At 38.0% G+C, this 21611-nt stretch overlaps 1 protein-coding gene across 6 annotated transcripts in view; it reads right to left on the bottom strand.

The window, feature by feature from the left end:
* The window catches only part of MITF (melanocyte inducing transcription factor), a 269231-nt gene that overhangs the window by 115001 nt on the left and 132619 nt on the right, over positions 1-21611 (bottom strand). The gene's annotated exons all lie outside the window — the stretch shown is intronic.

The raw sequence follows: 21611 nt of genomic DNA, 5'->3' as shown, positions 1-21611 counted from the left end.
TAGAGGAGAGGAAGTATACATAATATAACAAAACACTCTTGAATCTAAGAAGACCTCACTGATTTTCCACCTCTGACACATTGTGGGTGAGAGCCTTGAGCAAGGAACAACCTCTAGTGCTCCACGACAGTGCATCATAGAAAAGATACTCCTGTGTACTAATAAAGGGAATTTTCTTACCTGGACATTTTCTATTCCAATGAAACCATAGATCCAGTTTCTATCCATAGAAAGTCAAGAAAATGGTTCCCTTAGCCTTGGACTCTAGTGTAGAAGATTCTAATAGGAATCCCATTACTGAGGTCCCATTCCCAATGAACAGAATTGGACTTAATAGCTTCTGAAGGCTCTCCCAGCCCCAATTCTATGATCTCATCAAACCTTTAACTCATCTATAAGTTAGCAGGTAATTCCTAAAGACTTGTCTGAGACACAGAGGCTTAGTGACTTCCATATACCTACCACATAGCTACTAAGAATAGATCAGTAAACATCTAGTAAGTGCCTACTATGTGTCAGGCTCTACGCTAAGAGAAACAAGAGAGACTATGCTAAGAAAGACAATCCCTGCTCTCAAGGAGCTTATGATCCAATATTATCAGAGGAGAATATAAAGCCAAGTGTTCCTTACTCCAAATCCCAGCTGTCTATCCACTATACCAGTATGTCCTAGAGACTTTGTATGTGTGTGTGAGTGTGTATGTATTCAGGTGTATGTGTTTTAAGTTCGAATCATTTAGCTGCATCAGTGTCTCACTTTATGACTTTGAGAAGACATTAACAATGTTAAAATAGATTTATGAGCAACCTCCACTAGTTGGCAAGCTTTGAGCACCATATTCCCCCCAAAAGGAAAGAAATCCTCTTGAATTCAACAGACAGGATTAGTCATTGTCCTCACAGCCCCATCCCTCTACTGGTATCCTCCCACTTCCATTATCCATTCTCAAAGACACTGAACTTTTCTTTCTACTTTCCTTCTATACAAACTTATTCTCTGCCAGGAAAGGAAGGATTTGATAACTGATTGCTCATTAAGGTACTAAGGATCCCTTAAGTTTCCAGAGCTAGGAGAATTTTAACAAGGAAGACAGCCTGAGAAAAAAGAGAAGGAAACTCTGAGATGAAGAAAAGCAACAGGTTAGTGGAGAAAGGCAGGTTTTTTTATTAGTTTGGGGCATTGAGGGAGGGTTCCATAGCTTTATCAGTATTCCTCAATTTATTACATTGCAAAGAGCACAAGTGACATCACCAATTCTGACCATGGGTACACAGTGCAATCCTACCAAAAATGATCAATCAATGTTTTTAGAGGTGCCAATTATATGCTAGATATTGGGGGTGTAAAGACTAAAAATGAAACAGATCTTGCCTTCAAGATACATCCTATCAAGGGAAATAAGCAAGAGATAAGATACAGCAAAGAAAATTGGGTTCAAGGATCACATCAAGTTCTAAGGTTCAATTGTGTATCAAGGATCAATTTGGGCTAAAAAAAAAAACACAAACATACTGAAATCATGACATTAATAATAATTAATAATAAACACATATCTTTATGCATATAGTGGGAAAAAGGATAGAGTTGATCAGGACACCTCAATCAATTGAATCTCACCTTCCGGCACACCAACTGATAAAATGGCCTGCTAGAGTCAAAGAAATGTTGGTAGCTAAAATTTATAATACCTTTAGGGAGTGAAAAGAAGTTCTCCATGATATCATTAGACAAACATGTTGCGATTGGCTGGCAAAAGATCAGCCAGAACCTTTAAAAAGCTAATTTACCAGCTATAAAGCCAGTTAAAGGAGAAGAGCTTTGTGTAGGGTGACCCTTAGCAGTCAAGAATTGTTGTTCAGTCATTTTTTAGTTATGTCATTTCATGACCCCATTTGGGGTTTTCTTAGCACAGATACTAGAGAGGTTGGTCATTTCCTTCTCCAGCTCATTTTACAGATAAGAAAATTGAGACAAATAGGGTTAAGTGTCTAGCCCTGGGTCACACTGCTAATATGTGTCTGAGGCCAGATTTGGACTTAGGAAGGTGAATCTCCAGGTCTAGCCTGCTAACCACTGTACCCCCTAGCTGTCCTGGTGAAGAGGAGAACCACCCATAAAGGAAGAATCTCACCCTGGAGAAAGAGTCTTCTCCCTTGCACTACTACCACCACAGGGCAGTGGAAATGGGGGAGATTTTCTTTCTTCCTCCCACCACCCCTGAGAGGCATGGTGTTTTGTAGAAGAGCTATTTATGAAACAGAAGACATCATAGCCAGGAGGGAGCAGGTGGGGGGACGAGTAGAGGAATGGGTCAAAAAGAATGGCAGACCTTTAATTGGGGAATGGCTGGATAACTCATGGTATTTGTAGAATATGATTGGTCTATAAAAAATGATGAACAAACTGATTTTAGAAAAGGCCTGGAAAGGTTTACATGAACCGATGCTAAGTGAAATGAGCAGAACCAAGAAATACATTGTACACAAGGGAGCAAGAATGTGCGATAATCGACTATGAAAGATTTGGTTCTTCTCAGTGGTTCAGTGATCCAAGACAATCCCAATAAACTCTGGACAGAAAATGCCATCTGCATCCAGAAAAAGTACTCTGGAGAGTAAATGAAAATCAATGCATGTTATATTCACTTCCATTTTCTGTTTTTTGTTTTGTTTTGTTTTGTTTTGGGGGGGGGGCTATTTGTTTGTTTGTTTTTGCCTCTCCCATGGTTTTTCCCTTTTGCTCTGATTTTTCTCTTTCAACATAATTCATAAAGCAATGTGTATTTTTTAATTAATTAAATTTAATTTTTTTTTTAAGTTTGGCAGCAGAGTTAGCTCTAAGGAGAATAACCACTGGCAGCATAAAGCCAGTTATGGATTCAAAAAAGAATTAGGTCTGACAGCTGGAAATCAAGCTCAGGAGAAGAGCTTCTCCAAGTCTGTGATGACTACATTAGGACTCAGGATACCTTGGAATCAGGCGGAGTCAGGATAAGTAAAAGTCCTTAGTCTTTACTCTTGGTTTTTAGGGGTAGAAGTGAAGGGGATGGAAGTAGGATCTCCACAACCACCTTCTTGCTTATCTACAGCCAAAGTGACTCTGGCTAGTCTTACTCCACCCCCTCATCCGTCCTACAATTCTCTGTATAAAGCAGTCACTATCCAGCACAAGATAGTGGGAAGGGCCATTTTCCAAGCATATGCCCATAGAGTATTGTCCAATCGGTAGTTAGCTTCAAGTGCTCGGCGGTCCTGACTTCAGTGCATCAATTCAAGAGTTTCAGCCCTCTCGAAAGTCCAAAAGAGTGACCTGCCCAGTAGAAACATTGCACCTGGGTAGAAATGCCAATAAAAGTACATGAAAAGAGAAAGTGTATTGGTACCTTGTAACAGAGATGCATTTTCCCGGCTACCTGTATTCTACACCAGTGCGCCTGGCTATGTCATTAATATACACATCCACTCTTATCACACACACTTTGTGTGTATTTGTGGGAGAGTGTAGCCCACTTCTATGGTCGATTAGTTTTCTATGGCTTTGCTTTGGATTACTCTTGTTTACTAGCTCACTATTAAAGGAGAATGGAGGCAGCCAAGTGGCTCAGCAAATAGAGTGCTGGACCTGGAGTCAAAAAGAACTGAGTTCAAATCCAGCCTGAGACACTGGCCAGCTATTATGGTCCACAGGCTCATGAAGAGTCAGAAATGTCTGAACAGCTAAGCAACAAATTAAGAGAGACAACACTGGTGGAGCTTGTGACCTAGAATTTTAGGATTACGGACCCACATACTTGCTTCCCTGAAAGCTGCATTGTTCCCTCCCTTACTGAGCTAACTTGCAACCTGCAATGACATGAGTGCCGGGAAGGACCCCAGAGAAGCCATTATACTTCATTCACATTATCACGGAGTGATGAATATACATATTAGCCATCAAGTTGCAGATACAACTGCAACCATTTCTGTGCTATGATGTCCTATAATATCATAGAAAAGATGAGCAATGAAAGAGAATTCCATAAAATTGAAGAGTCTAGAGGGCAGGAAGTTTTTGCCTCTGTACCCACAGGGCTTTGCACAGAGGAAGTGCTTGATAAATGTGTAAAGGCTGATTGAATGAATGACTGGCTGACTGACTGAAGGATGATAATACAAGCAAATACATTATAGCTACAGGTCTTGCCACTCAGGGAACATGGAGCAAAATGAACTGGATGGAAGAATTAATGCTACATTTCCAAAAGCTCTGATGAGTTACCTGGCTGACAAGGGAAAAATATAATATAAAATAAATATAAAATCTATAAATATAAAAATATAATAAACTGTTGAAGAGTCTAATACTTAGGTTTGGTATTTTAAATCCAATACAACTTACAAACATCTTTTAAAGGTCTAACGGGGCAAAGAACTAAAAGATTAATATTGAGGTATTGCTTGGTGGAACAAATGCTAAGTCAAAGGACATGAGTTCAACCCAGAGGTCTTTGGTGAAGGCACTTGTTGCTTGGTGACTCAGTTTTACCAGCTGTAGAATTTATGTTTAGACTGGATGACCCAGAAGATCCTTTTCCAACTCTCAACCTACAACTTTGTGATCTTATAATAGGAGAGTATATATTAGATTCTTAATCCCTGACCTCTCAGAAGGCAATGTGGTACAGTAGAAAGCATCCAAAATAGAAGAGCTGGCTTTTCTGCTCAGCAGTCATGTGACCTCAGGTGAGTTGTTTACCTTCTCTGCCCCTCAGTTGCTTAAGCTGTCAAAGGAGGCAATGGGGCCTCCAATGGTTCCTTCCACTCCTCCATCTATGAGCCTTTGATCTCAAGATTTAAAAACTTGTTTAGAGCTTTCAGTGCCAGCTGCCAAGAAAGTTAACAATGCGAGCTTGTTTCGTCCAGTATGGCACAGTGTGCCTGAGTCTAGAAGACCTGATTTTAGCCACATCTAAACTGTGTTACCCTGGGCAAGTCTGGGTCCTGAACAACTATCAAAGACTAGAAGTTAGGACAGAGTTACTGATCTGCATTAGTGGAGGGGCTTTCCCCACCAGGGAGTTCCCTACACAAATGAAATTACAAGTCTGGACTACTCCTCCTCTAACTAACCACTTTCCCTCAAGCTATTTTAAAAATAGCTCTGCTAATTACTCTTTACTTTGTCTTCCAGGCCCTTCTCTAGTCTCTTAGAAAGGGCACAAAAGACACTGAAGATACTTTGCTAAAATCAGACTTATAAAGTAGCATCATGTCTCTTATACAGAATCTGATCAGCCTGATTAGGGGAGGCTCAGTGAGTGTTTTCCAAGATGGTGACAATGATCATGATGATAATGACATAACAATGCTATCTATTGTTTGGTAACAATACTACAATGCAGTTTTTTTTAAGTGGGGGGGTGGGAGAAAGGGGAAGGGGGAGAGAGGAGAGGTAGCAGGATGTAGTGAATGGAAAGAAAGGCAGCCTAGGGCCCAGGATATCTGAATTCAAGTCCCTTCTTTGACAGATACTGGCTGTGTGACTTTAGTCAAGTCAATTAACCTCAGCTAACTGAATGTATCAAGTGGTTTGCAAAGTGTAGTCTGGAAACTCCTAGAGATCTTTGAGATCCCTCCAGGTGGTCTACAAGGACAAGACTATTTTCATAAAAATAATAAGATATTTTCATTTCTAATATATTCATTATCAATATTATATAATCCACTCATACATACAAAAACCCTCTATTTGGGAGGTGAAAGCTTGAGGACTTTGAATTATGTTTAAGACTACAAAAAAATGTCCTGAGACCAAAAAGTTTGAGAACCATTGATCTAAGATTCTAAAATACAGTGTAAATGCTGATCTGGACTGCAGGGCTTTCTACACTGGGAGGCCCCAATGAAATTATAAGTCCAGGCTAAAAGAAAAAAAAAAAGGCAGCTATTATCAAGGTTACATTACTTTAGTCAATGTGTTACCTGGGTAAGTCTCCTACAGCATCCATCCATCCATCCATCCATCTATACAAATATACATATATACATACATACACATATCTACATTTATAAACACACTAAACATAATATTTTAAAGCCTATTAAATGGAGAAATTTACTTAAATTGGATATATAGTTTAATCATCTATTATCCATTTTGAGTTTCATTTCATTATTTTCTTTTGTAGTTCATTCTGCAATCTAATTGACTGGTCTGGCTCAAAACAGCCAATGATTAAAAAACAGAAATGACAAAAAGCAAGTTCAAATGGTATCTATTGGGCTCCTTGTTTGCCAAGGGGAGAGGAATTAACCATTCTCTTTTTTGGGGGGATCTACACAGAGTATGTATAGCTGCCCCAGGTATTAACTATCTCTGCAGAAAATAATAGAATTTCCATTACTCATGATGACTTTTTAAAGCTATATGTGTGTATAAATAATATAATCCAATTTTACTATTTTGACTTCTAATATATTTCATTAATAGCATGTGTTTTTATTAAAAAAAAAAAAAGAAGAAGAAGAAGAAGAAGAAAGGTAGATCACGATAATCTACTTGCAATAAAGCTAAAGCAACATTTTTTTTTTAAAGCAAGGGAGGCAGAATTCACCAGGAGAATTCTTTTCTATGGCAGCCACTAAACGTGGTCAACTTTATCCTCTAATTAAATCTCAATGTTTTTTGTTGTGTGTTTTTAGGAATTAAATTCTAAAAATAGAGCTGTCCCATTTAGTATTTTTCCATTTTTCTTCCTATCTTTAAGCCTGCTTTCACAAGCTACTGAACAGAAAGCTTTCCCAACTTAATCAAAACCTCTCTCATGACCCAAGAACATTCAGTAAATAATGATTAAGCTTGAGAGGTGGCTTTTGCATGAGTCTTGACTTAATAAAATGGCATAAGTTGATTTGCTTGAATGCTTATTCACTGGGGGACCCGGGCTTGCTGTACAGTTTCCCAATCATCACTTCTGTTACTGAATATCAAGGTAAATGTCTGAAGGAAATACAGCTGTCGGCAAAGCTCTCAGTGGGAAGAGATTTTAGGATTTGTTTAAACATGCAGGCTTCCATCTATACGTGCAGGCTTTCACCAAAAAGACTATTCTGACATTGGATGCCTTTGATTTTTTTCTTCCAAGCTGAGAAAAGTCAGAAATCAGATGCAAAAATTGTGTATATTCATGTAAATATTTTAGCATTCCACAATCAAAAACAGAGAAGAAAAAAAATCCACACTTTGAAAAAGGGCAAATTTGGCTGCCATCACAACAAAATACCATCATTTCCACAATCAAGGGCCAATTTTGCCTACCCCAAAAAAGTATTTGAGCTGCAGCCCCCCCACCCCCACTTCCTTGAAATCCTTTAACAGTCCATGATCACCCACCACTCACTTTCTCAGTAACTTAAGTTTTGTTTTATCAATTTTACTCCTACACTCTATAGGAAACAATAACAAGGGGGTATCGGAAAGATCCTAATGTTTCAAGTTACTATCTTTGTCATATCCAGCTGTCAGAGGTTACAGCTGTAACTGTGTCAAGATCCAGTCACAAAGTGACAGTTCTGATATTTTTAACTCTCACAATCCACTCCCCTCACCCGACCCCCCCTACCTTGAACATACTATTCCTGAGAAAGTGCTCTTGGTTATTATTTCCAAAATAAATTAAGAGACACTTACAGACAGAAGCTTTCAAAGGAGTAAGGCATGAACATCTGAACTCTCAAGGCCTCCATCTTCTTTCCTTTAAGGTGTTCTGCAAGCCCTTGGCGAATAGTGAAAGTCAAACTAACTTCTGGCAGGGGATGTGTCTGTCACTAGGGGTGGCTCTTGCCAAGGCCCTGGCAACGCCAATCCAGGCCCAGCTCTGCGCCTGAACGGTGCCCTGGTGTCTGTCTGCATTAGCAGACCTGTTTAATCCAGCACCTACTATACCTGAAGGGGGGAAAAAAAGCCCCAGGCTGCACCAAGAGCCTGCAGCCCCAAAATGCAAGGGCAGAAATCCAAGTTCACGGTGGCCAGCTGCTGCTCTGGTCACTTTTCCCTGCTGCTGCTGCTACAAAGCAGCTCCTAGGGTGGGGGTAGGGGTGCAGGGGAGGGTGTACTTGAGAACTTCAAAGGAGAGCTAATTTCACATCCCACTGAATTTTAGCACTGCAGTGTGGGGAGGAGGTTATGGGGGGGAGGGGAGTGTTTATTTCTTCATTTCAAGAAACTTAAAAGTGATCGCAGATTTAAATCTGCAAGGGCCTTTAGAGGACATCTAACCCAAACCCTTTGTTTAGGGAAACTGAGGCTCACAGAGCTGGAATAATCCACCCAAGGACACAAAAATAATAAGCAGCAGAGCAGGAATTCAAACTCCATCACCTGACTCCAAATTTACTCTCTTTCTACAGTAACTCTAGGCAATCCAGGAGTTTATCAAGCTTCATTCATTGATTTTTTTTTTTTAATTCTTGTTGGAGTTCCTATTTTCTCACCATTCAGGCAGAGAAGCAGTGCTCCTGACCACGTTTGGACCCCAAAACAAAACCTGACAGGGCCGCCAGCTGTTCACTGCAGTTTTTAAGAAGCAAGGTTCACACACTTAAAGTGTCTTATAGAATTGGTTTTCTGAATATTTTATGAAAGATTACTGTGGAGAGAGAAGACTGAAGTTCAAATCCCAGCTGGTATACTTACTACCTACATAACCAGGGGCAAGTCATTTAACTTCCCAATCTCTGTTTTCTCATCAGTAAAAATCTGCAAAATAGTAATAGCATCTACCTTACAGGGTTGTTGTGAGAAACAAATGAGATAATATATGCAAAGCATCTCAAAATATTATATGAAAGATAGTCTTTTTTAATGGAAAGAGTGGAGGAGGGGAAGACAGGAGGGCTTGTGATTTCAATGAAAGTAAACTCCCACAAAGATTAGAAATTGGCAAATGAGGTTTAACTTTAGAAAGAGGGTAAAAGTTAAGTGACCTGCCCAAAGTCACATAATATGTGTCAGGGTCAAGTAATAGCCAGGGTTAAACCTGGCTATTATGGATTTCAAGACCAGCCCTTCATCTACTGTATCACAACACCCTTCCTTGAGAGTTACTGTTAACAAATAAAAATAATAATAATTAATAAATCCTAAAAAGCTCTAAAACTACCAGTGTAAAAAATCAAACAAAAAACATACTGTCAATACACACTTCCTAAGTTTATTAATAAATAATAATAATAAATGCGCTATATTAATATCCTAACAAGTTCTAAAAGTACCAATTTTTTAAAAAAGTGTCACTACATTCTTCCTTGAGTGTTATAATTAATAATAATAATTAATAAATATATTAAATTAGCATCCTAACAAGCTCTAAAAGTACCAATATTTAAACAAAAAAAAAACTTTAAACAGCCACTAAGTATATCCATAGAAGACAAATTTGCTTTAACACAGTAAACATAACTTCATTCTTAGCAAATAACACCCTACTGTTCACATAATGCCAAATAAGCGTGAAGGGAATTGTTTAAAATATAGAGAAGTTTTCTTGCTTGGGGTCTAAAAGTGATGGCAAAAACGACAAAAAGTAAGCAATGTGACAAGATTTGGAGTTAGAAGATCTGGCTTGAAACTTGGGCTTTGTCATTTACTGCTTGAGTGACTTTGGTCAAGTGATGCTCTTTCTGGGTCTCAGTTTCCTCATCTGTAAAAGAAAAGGACTAGACTAGATGACTTTTAAAATCTTTCCCCTCTCTAAAGCTATGTGTGTCTACAATTTGAAGCTAAGACTTAAGTTTGAGAGCAAAACCCCCAAACTACAATTTTGGAGGATTTCAACAACAGATTTATTCTAATGAACAATAGTTCCTACCATCCCAGTTGGGAAGACTCTGAACCTCCTTTAACATGTATTTAAAATAATGTTGCATTTGGCAAATCTATTTCCTTCCTCTTCACTCTAAATCAACAAATGGAAAGCAAGAGGAATTTGGACAGGGCAGCACAAAAGGGAAGGAGGGGGGAGGCAGAGAGAAAAAGAACAAAGAAGAGTAGAAATAATAGGAAGGTAAAGGAAAGTTGCCTTTCTTAAAGTGGCCAATGGAGAATCAAGTTAACTGTTCTCTTTTTCTTCTCTTTTCTTTATAATATACTTTGTTCCCACACATGTTATTCCCCCCACAAGAGATATGAAGGCAGGCACTAAGTCATTTTATCCTAGCCATTTAATACAATGAATGACACCGTGGGAAGAGCACTGACTTTGGTGTTGAACCCCATGGGTTCAAATACTGACTCTTATGTTTACTACCCATGTGACTTGGTTATTGATTTCCCCAGACTTCAATTTCTTCCTCATCTATAAAATGAGGAGTTTGAACTTGAAAGGTGAGGAGGTTCTATCCAGCCCTAGGTAAAAGATCCTATTATCCTTAATAAAAGCTCATTGAGTTGAACTGATAAAGTGTCAAGCTAAGAGATGGTCACTAAAAAGGATGAAGGTAGACAGGCACGGGGGAGGAGGTAGATTAATATTTTACTTCTTCCTCCTAAACTAGGGCACTATATCCATGACACAGCTTTTTACTACAAATTATTGAACTATATTCTTCTCATGTGTAAGGGCAGACACTTTTTTGGAAGCTAGATTAACTAACGGGTCCCTGGGGTAAGAATGAGGGCGCTGAACAGTAATTTATGACATGCTTACACAAGGGGAAAATCCAGCCCCTCTCTGGGTGACCCTGGATCAATGGGACAGCAATTCTAGTCATTCCACTATGGAACATGGTGTTGTGCCAAGGTCTTCTCAGGCATGTTTAGGCAATGACATCACCTGAACTCTTCATCTTGAGACCTTTAGTCTTGGACATTTTACCCCCAAATACATACACACCCATCAGATTTTTTTTTCTTGGTATTTGGGAAAATACAACTATTTTTAAGGACACCTCAGTAACACTTTGCTGTAATGATTTTGAATTTTCTAAGTTTTATCTGGGTTCTTGTTGACAGAGAAAGTAAGTAGATCACCAGCGCTTGCCTCTGCCAGCTTGTCTGACAAAGGTCATGCAGCTAGTCAACAAGAGTCACCATAGGGATGCCAGGATAAAACATACTTCGAATATATCTTTTCTATACATCTGTCTGTCATTCATAAAAGAACAGAGGATTTAGAGTTTAAGGACCCAGATTCATGTGTCAGTTCTTCTATTAAGAATGCCCTTGAACTAATCTTTTCAGCCACTATCTGAGATTCAGTTTTCTCACCTGAGGGAGTTGGACGACCCCAAGTCTATGATCTAACCCTGTATTTCTCATTGGGGGGAAAAAAAGGAGGGGATAACACTGGGTATAGTGTTGTCTTTTTTTCTTTTTTAAGTACTGAATTTGAGAGGCTTCCTGGCATATGGGATGGAGAGCTGGCCTTGAAATCCAAAAAGTCAGAGTTAATGTCCTCCCTCTGACACATACTAACCATGTCACTCTTGGCAAGTAACTTAGCCTGTCAATGTTCAAGATGTGTTATGTTTTTTTTGTTTGTTTGTTTTCTTACCAGCAGGAACAAGGGAAGGAGAGGAAAGAAATTGTGGTTAAGTGACTTGCTCAAGCTAACACAGCTTGCAAGTATTTGAGGCTGCATTGGAACTCGGGTAGTCCTGACTTCAGGGAAGTGCTTTATCCACAGCATCACCTAGCTACCCCTTGAAGTAAATCTTTAAAAGTTTAAGTTGCAGTGAAGGTGCTGATCTCCTTTGATGGAGAGAGTTTCATCAGTTGGGGAGTCTCACAATCATTGAAATCGAACACTTAGTCTTCAACCCATTGTCTACTATCCTTTTCTCGAGGGTGTAGAACAAATCTTCCCTATCCAAGGATCAACTTAACAATGGTGGTAGTGTTTCCTACTCCAACTATATATAGAACAGCATGAAGAAAAGGATGGTTGGACCAAGGGTCAATGAGATATTGGTTCAAATGCTGCCTCTACTATCAACCAGTAGCAAATCAACTAAGTTAATCCGAAAGGCTTCTAATCACTTTCTTATTATTATATCACCTTTTTATTTTTCCAAATACATGCATCTTTTCAACATTCACTTTTGTAAAACTTGTGTTCCAAATTTTTCTCCCTCCTTCTCCCCTCTCCTAGACAGCAAGGTTAAACATATACAATTCTTCCAAATATATTTTCATATTCATCATGCTTGCAAGAAAAAATCAGCTCAAAAGAGAAGGGGAAAAAAAAAAAACTATGAGAAAAGGAAAAAAGACAAGCAAACAAACAACAACAATAAAAGTGAAAATACTATGCTCTGATCCACATTCAGTCTCCACAGTCCTTTCTCTGGATGTGGATGCTCTCTCCATCAACAAGTCTATTAAAACTTGAATCACTTCATTGTTGAAAAGAGCCAAATCTATCACAGTTGATTATCTCATAATCTTTATTGTTGTTCTATACAATGTTCTCTTGATTCTACTCACTTCACTTAGCATCAGTTCATGTAAGTCTCTCCAGGTCTCTCTAAAATCATCCTTTTGATCATTTTTTATAGAACAATCATATTCCATTACATTCACATACCATAGCTTATTCAGGCATTCTCCAATTGATGGGCATCCACTCGGTGTCCAGTTACTTATCACTATAAAAAGGACTGCCACAAACATTTTTACACATGTGGATCTCTTCTCCTTTATACAATCTCTTTGGGATACAGACCCAATACAGACACTTCTGGATCAAAGGGTATGCACAGTTTGATAGACCTTTGGGGATGGTTTCAAATTGCTCTCCATAATACTTGCATCAGTTCACAACTCCACCAACAATGTAGTAATGATCCAGTTTTCCCATAACTCCTCCAAAATTTATCATTGTCTTTTTCTGCCATTTTAGCCAATCTGAGAGATGCAAAGTGATATTTCAGAATGGTCTTAATATACATTTCTCTAATCAATAGTAATTTAGTGCATTTTTTGATATAAATGTTTCTAGTCAGTTTCTAAAAAAAGAATCTACAATGAACTTTAAACTATTCTATCCTCCAAGTCACAGACAAGTCTCTCTATTTGAGCAAAAGAAGATTCTGATTCTTATTAGGAAGAAAGAGTCAACCACTTCCTGATTAGATTTAGAAGGAAGAAGAAATCTTTACTTTTTTTCCAACCTATAACTCAATTGAGGAGAGAAAAATACCACTGTCATAAAGAGAGGCCTAAGTAAACTTTGGGCCTGAAGGCAGAAAGACCTGAATTCAAATCCATCTTCAGACACTTCCTGGCTGTATGATCCTGAGCAAGTCACTTAATGTCTGATTACTGAAAAAATAAATTCACCAGTGAATAAAATAACAAACTACTCCAGTGATTTCACTCCAGTTTTCCAGCCATAAAAACCTCAGATGGTGAGATGAAGTGTCAAACAATTGAAGAACAAAAAAAATCTACTCCAAAATTCTTTATTTTAAAAAAAAATTACTTTTAAGTAACTTTAATAATATTTTGATGGCTCTTTGATATAGAGGTTCTCTTCCTAGTGCTGCAGATTTCAAGCCATCTACATCTTAGGACCATAGGAACATAGATTTAAAGTTAAGAGAGACTGTCTAGTTCAACATAGTCCTCTTCACAACCAATGGAGCTCCCACCTGGGTCTTCCCCAACAAAAGTCAGAACTCTTGCCATTGCACAGATGCCAATAAGGCTGTAGGGTATCCATGACTCTTGTTCCATGACCATTCCAACTTTTTTTGGACACACAAAACATCTAAATGACATCCATTTATGTCTCTTCCACATAATTCTTAATTGATAATACATTTTTAGCCTCTCAATTATGCTTTGGATGATTTTCAACTTATGACTATAATGTGGAAAATGTGGAATATTTTGCCTTATTTGGTTGATTTTCACATACATTCATATACATACATACATACATACACATACACACATGCATACATACACATACACACATACATATATATATGTCTTTTCTTAAAAAGTGTTCTTTTGGTATATCTCTTCCTGAATGGTTTTCCCTCCCTTCTATATTGTCAACCTATCAGATCATTAATTTCTAGAGCAGAACCATCATCTGTGCTTATCAGAGGGTGCATTCCATACAGTCTTTGTCTGTTGTCATTTATCAAATCTGATGCTGATGTTGTCAACATTCACTACATAAACACACACACACACACACACACACACACACACACACACACACACAACAATAATAATCAACAGGTAGAATTATACTACTTGGAGAAATCAGAGAAGAGACCCTTTTTTCTTTTTCTCCTTTTAGGAATGCTCTTGCCAAGTTAAGCCTTCAATCTGTAGAAGTTCAATAGTGGTATGAACATGCAGAAACATGGCCCAAATCCAAATTCCTACTCAATCCCTTATTACCTAGGTGACAATGGACAAGATTCCCCCCCACCCCTTCCCTGGGCCTTAATTTCCTCATCTGTAGAATGAGGGTGTTTAGAGTAGGGGAGCTCTAAGGTGCCTTCCAATTCTAAAAATGTGGCTCCATGGCTCCTGAGGGACTTGAACTCAAAGAAGCTCTGACAAACATACAAGATCTTTCCCTTTGGACATTCATGGGCTTAATGGGCTACAATGTGCTTCAGTGCCCTTATCTCTAAAGGGACTGAACCTCTCAGACACCTTCCAGCTCAAAATCTATGATCCTATAATAAAATACCAAGATAGTATCAAAATGTCCAGATTTATGCACAATGTACACACATATTCCCTACTGGAAAAACTGGATTGTCCAAACCAGAAATGCTCTTCATAAAACATCTTTCAAATTCAGGATGAAGACATGTATTGAAAACAATGGAGGAGGAAGACAGTATAAAATGAACTCAGTTACTCTGATAGTCAACGAAAATGATTTTGTCCTCTCCAATCACTAGGAGCCATTATCTCTAACATTGTTTATTTTCTACTTCAAAAGAGGCCTTCTCCATGGTGTTCATGGCACACTAGACTTTTTATCAGGAAAGAGTGATATAATATTTGCAATAAGTCGCCACAATTTATAAGACGAGCCAAATAGGTGAAACAACACGGAGGGAGAGTGAAACGGCCATGAGATAGTGCCAGACTGATAAGCTTTTTAAATGAGAAATTTTGCAAAATGCAATTTACCTTTTTATATCTAGGTAAACAAATAGAAAAAAAGATAAGGTTGTCACCATCAAGGTAGACTGAGCATACAAAGAATTCTGCAGCCTTTGTGATTAAGGGATTGCGAGTATTATATAGTGTCTCTGGTTTTTTTTTTTTTTTTCAATTAGCACTCAACACCTATTCATTATTTTATCTGGAATTCCCTTGCAATGGAGTGAGTTAAAAAGCCAAGGGGAGAACAATAAACAATAACTCAGCATATTTCAGTTTATTAAAACCAGCTTAGGAGCATGAAATGTAGTATACATCCTAGATCTATCAACCATGCTGTTTTCTTGCCATCTGTACTAAATTTCAAAACTTTTATAAAGTTAGTTTATTCCCCTAGAATTAGACTCAATAGACCTGGGATACAACATACAATGCAGCTCAATACAACAAATATTTGTTAAGTGCCCACCATGTTCCAAGGATAGCTAAGTGGTATAGCTCATGGCATTTGGGACATGGAGTCAGGAAGATGATTCTCACACAGCAGCTGTGTGATCCTGGGTAAGTCACTTAATCCTGTTTGCCTCGGTTTCCTTATCTATAAAATGCACTGGAGAAGCAAATGGCAAACTACTCTGATGTCTTTGCCAAGAAAACCCCAAATGGGGTCAAGGAGAAGCAAGTGTGACTGAAATGACTGAACAACCACTACCATATTTTCTTCATTGTGCCAGCAGTGAAGACAAAAAACCAAAATGAATAATAGCTCCTAGGCTCAGAGAGCTCACAACTACTGGGTTTGCTTTCAATTTCACCTGCAAACACCTCTCTCAGCAGCTGAGTTTACCTCTTCTTTACTGAAAAGTATGCTAGGTGACTTTGAGCAAATTACTTACTCTCTCAGACTCAGTTTCTTCATCTATAAAAATGAGATAGTAAGAGCACCTACTTCTCACAGTTGTTGTGAGGACTAAATGAGATAATAACTGTAAAGAATGCCTAATACAGTACGTACTACCTAATAAAGCACCATAGAGATGTTCTGTAAAACAAATATAGCACCTACATCATATTCTTATTATGAGAATCGAATAATTTTATTTATATATATATATATATATACTTTTTTTTTTTTTTTGCAAATCTTGAAGCATTATACAAATGCTTCAATACATTTATGTTTATTATATTGGGACTTCTAACCATGTGATCCACTAACCTTAATATCCTCTGTGATCACCCTTCTTTCTAACTAGAGGACATGCAAGGAAAGCTCCCTAAGTCAATACACCTCCTTTAATGCTAGATCTTATTTTCTTTTATGACAAAGTTGCTAAATTCATTTCAATTAAAACAGTCAATAAATAAATCACACAATAAACATTCATTAAGGCACCTACTATGTGTCAGGCACCGTGTTGAATGCCAGCAGTGAAGGATTTATCCATATCCTTATTCTTCCTTCTCTAATTTTCTCTGGACTCACAAGTTAAAGAGGCCCTAGTCTCAAATGCTTAGTGCCTTTCCTCGAGCTTGCCAAGAACAACCGCTCTGTTTCTCATAATATTTCACAAAATTTCTCATTTAAATGATCTGCCCATATATTATTTTCTTCATGAGAAACAACATTATTTGTTTTCTACACACAAAAGTAAGTCCCTTGAGGTCAATGACCTTTTCATTTTTCTTTTGGTATTTACAGCTTTCAAATCCTAGAAGATGGCTACCTCATCCCCCCTCATCCCTCAGCATCCCCTTCTCCACACTAAATCCCCATTTGCTTTGAATGATTTATATATAGCACATAATCAAAGTCCTTTACTATCCTGGCTAGGAAATGAGATAGCATTCAGAAGAGAGCAATATTTGGTCTGAAATGTACTGCCCAGAACCGAATGCGATAATCTAAATATTATCTGAGCAGGGCAGAGAACAGAGAGGATCCTTCATTCCCTTTTTTCGGAAAGCAATACATCTTGTAATAGAGTCTCAGATCGCAATGGTTTCCTTGGCTGTCATATCATGCCATTAGTGCAGCAAAAGCTCCAAATCACTTTTTAATGAATCTCTTTCTCTCATCTTGTACTTGTGGCCCAATGTTCTAGATCCAATCAAAGCATTTTTAGAACCACATCATCTTCCATAGAATGTTAGACATCCCTAGAAACTCTGGGTCACCACCAACCGTGATAGCTTTATCATGTCACAAAAAAAAATGTGAAAAGGCATAAGGACAAAGCACAGAATTTATTAGGGAACTCCTTTCACCTGAGAGCAAACCATTAATCACTCTCTCTCTCTCTTTTTTTTTTTTTCTGAGACCTGGGCATTTGACCAATTACAAATCTGTCCCATCATATAGTTGACTAGATTAGTGGTTAAAAAACTCAAATAGAAAAGATCCCTGCAGGGTCATATTGATTTAGAAAACCACAAATTAATAATATCTATGTTGCATTATATATATATTTTTATTTTTATTAAACATTTCCCAATTACATGTTTGTCTGTTCCTGGGGTCAACAGACTTCAGTTTGGCACTTCTGCCCTAGACTATATCTCTGGTTATTTTTCAGTATAAGAAACTCTGCCACATGTTTTGCTAAGAAATAGATAGATTATGTCTAAATCATTTCCCCATTTTACCGGCATTCAACACAGAGTAGATGCCTTAATAAATGCTGATTCATTCATTGATTGGTTTAACTGAAATGAATTTAGCAACCCTGTCATAAAAGGAAACAAGATCTAGCATGACCTGTGATTAAAGGAGATACATGGACTCTTAGACATCCTCCCCTGCATGTTCTCTAGTTATCCCTTTAATAACATGTTCTAGAATTTTGTGAGGAATCAAAGTCAAGCTCATCGCTCCATTTTCTTCCCTTTTTTGATCATCTCATTCCCTATTTTATCATCATTTTCAATATTTTCCAATATGCTGGCCCTTTCCCCATTGCCTACAAATAAGATCACCTCCTCCTTTATCTAAGAAAATCTCTGGATCCTGCCAACCCTACTGTCCTCTGTCTCTTCCTACACTTTATTGCTACATTTCTAAAAATATATAACATGCACTTGTTGTTGCTACTTTCTCATCAGCCATTCAGTCTTTAAAACTTTGCCTTGTGTCTTTCAAACACACCCTCTTCCTGAATCTGTTTTCTTCAAAGTTACCAGAGAATCCAGTAATTGCTGAATCAATGACCTTTTCTCATATCTTTCTCATATCAAGACATTTCCAATAGACTTGCAATGGAAAAAGCCATCTGTATCCAAAGAGAATTATGGAGACTGAATGTAGAGCAAAGCATAGTATTCTCATCTTTTCATTTGTTTGTTTGTTTGCTTTTTCTTCCTTGTGATTTTTTTCCCCCATTCTGGGTCTGATTTTTCTTGCACACCATGACAAATATAGAAATATGTTTAAAGGATTACACATATTTAGCCTATATCAGATTGCTTACTGTCTTGGGGAGGTGAGAAGTAAAGGAGGAAGGAAGAAAAATTTAGAACATAAAGTCTTACAAAAATGAATGTCAAAAACTATCTTTGAATGTATTTGGAAAAAATTAATACCACTAAGGAAAAAAAAAGGAAAAAAATTTGAGGAAATGAAAAATGAGGAAAAAAATTTTCTGTTAATGATAATTGCTTCCCTCTGCTCTACTATCTTAGATTTCATAACACAGTTAGTTCCTGATTCTCCATACATATCATACCCTCTCTGTCTAGTCTATTCTAATGATTCATTGTCCATTTCTTGGCTCTCTAGTATAGGTGTTATCTATGATTTTATCTTCATTCTTTTTTTTCTTAATGTTATTAAAATAATAAAAGTAATAATGATAAATGGTATTTATATATTTATTTATAAAGCATAGTGCAAATATTTCTTCACTGTATCCTCACAACAATCCTGAAAGATAGGTAGATGGTATTATGGTCCCCATCATAATAGGAAATGGAAGCAAAAGATGGTTAAGTGATTTACTTGCCCAAGGTCACATAGCTAGTAAGTGTCTCAGGCCACATTTGAACTCAGTTCTTCCTAATTCCAGTTCAACATTCTATTCACTCTGCCACCCAGTTGCCTCTCTTGGGCTCAATTACCTCCTCCACATAGAGAATTCCCAAATCTATATATAGAGCTCCCTTCTCTCTTGAGGAGCTGATCTTTCCATGGAAAGAGTATTTTCTTTGGAATCAAATGAACTGGACTCAGATGCTAGCTCTTTTACTTACTTGGGACTTGGTAGTCAGGAAGATCTCAGTTCAAATTCCAGTTCTGACCCTTATAAATGGAGTGATCATGAGCAATTTACTTAACCTCATTGTGTGGTTTAAGGTGCAAATCTGTGCAATGTACAATTGTCTGACCTATATTGAAGGGTTTTCCTTCTCAACTCGGGGACAGGAAAGGAAGGGAAAGAGAGGACAAGGGGAGACAGAAAATCTGGAACACACAAAAAAAATTTAATGAATGTTAAAATTCATTTTTACAGGTCATTGAGGGAAAATAAAATATTAGATTTTTTTTTAAAAGAGGGAATCAGATTGAATACCTCTAAGTTCCCTTTCACTTCTAAGTCTACCAGCTTGATATTAAATTCAACCATATCTGAGTGTTGGAAAGCACTGAGTTTCTTCAGCCATAGGGACTTGCATCAAGAGGATAAAAAGGCTTCCTTTCCCAGCTGAATGGCAAGGATGGATTAGAGCAGGGGTCCTCAAACTACGGCCCACGGGCCAGATGCAGCAGCTGAGGACGTTTATCCCCCTCACCCAGGGCTATGAAGTTTCTTAATTCAAAGGCCCACAAAACAAAGTTTTTGTTCTTACTACAGTCTGGCCTTCCAACAGTTTGAGGGACAGTGAACTGGCCCCCTATTTAAAAAGTTTGAGGACCCCTGGATTAGAGAGACTGCAAAGGAAGGCAGCATGTTGTGGAGGCCCTGGATGCTCTGGAACGCCAGGTGGCAGAGATGTCAGTAATGACATTCAGTATATGGGAGGAATCTATGGTCACAAAAACTAAGGTCCCTCAAAGGAGGCCTTCTTAATGCCATAAAAGAGATTCATAATTACATAGATGAAATGAGACTGAGTAGTACATTGGACAGAGCACTGAGACTGCAGTCAGGAAGACACAGATTCAAAAGTGACCTTGAGCTTAACTTCTGTTTGCCTTAATTTTCTCCACTATAAAATAGATAATATTAGCATCTCCCTTCCATGTTTGACATAAAATTTGTACAGTTCTTAGTACATAGTGAGCACTAGATAAATGCTAGCTATAATGACTATTGTTTGTTACTATTCATTATTGCTGGTTAAATGCTTAATGTGGGCCAGGTTCTGTACTAAGCACTAGGGAGTCAAATATAAGCAAATAAGTTAGCTCTCCTTGTTATGCCACAGTCTCTTTGAACTGTTCTACCTCAGTTTCCCTGCACTAGTTTCCCTTATTGTCCTGACTGAGTTTCCCTGAATTTTTCTATCTCAGTTTCCTTAACTGTTCCACCTCAATCCCTTAGTTGTAAAACCCCCCTCTGCTCCATTAAGATTGAGGACCATTTGCTCTAAGGTTATAAATTGTCAATGAGAGACTCAAGAAGAGGGGGAGATCGGACTTCTTGGCTCCTAACTCCTTCTGCCCTCAAGAATTTATGGCACTACCCCCTCTAAAATATTCCAAAAGATAAGACTATCCCGGATACCTCATTGACATCTTAATTCTGTTTATTCAGACATCCTGATTCTGGCTTTTAGTAAGAATTTATAGCCTCCCCCCATCCTGACAGAATCAAATGGGTCTGTGAAGAAATTTCCCGCTTCTTTCTCTGAAAAGGGTATATAAAGATTTGGGACTCTCCCATTCATCACTGGATACTTTGAGACGAGAGTCCTGTCCAGTCGATTATACTCTCCAATTAATAAAAGATTAAAAACTCTAATCTCTATCTTGCCTCAGTTTTTCCGGCATTACATCCTCAAGCAGCATAACAATTTGCTGGGAGAAGAAAAGACAGAAAGTTAAGAGAGAAAGCAGCAGAGGTGGGAGAAGTTATACCAATGAAGCCTCTATAATATGCTCATTCATAGTCTCCCTACTAATACAGATGGCTACCATCTATATCTTACAAAAGTCTTTTGAGAGTTGATTTGACCAAAAGATTTACCACCCAATAGGCAGCCTAGTGATGACCCCAACTTAGCCAGGCCAGACCTCACAAAGCAAAGGTATCCTATCATCAGACTTGCCCTTAAAGCTTTTACGACTTGCTAGGACCTGTCTTAGCCTACGTATCAGTAGCATCACTGCCCCCATCACGATCACATACAGATATACAGGGAGAGAACTGGAAGACATCTCCAACTCTGGACTCATTTCTTTCCCCAAGGCCTCCCATCTTGCTAACTTACCAACTTCTTTGAAGGGATCACCATTCTTCAAGTCTCCTCAGTTCATAATCTTGGTATTTTCTGGACT

The sequence above is a fragment of the Antechinus flavipes genome, chromosome 1 (assembly GCF_016432865.1).
Source record: "Antechinus flavipes isolate AdamAnt ecotype Samford, QLD, Australia chromosome 1, AdamAnt_v2, whole genome shotgun sequence".
NCBI classification, from domain to species: Eukaryota; Metazoa; Chordata; class Mammalia; order Dasyuromorphia; family Dasyuridae; genus Antechinus; species Antechinus flavipes.
This window is presented reverse-complemented; position numbering and strand designations above follow the sequence as displayed.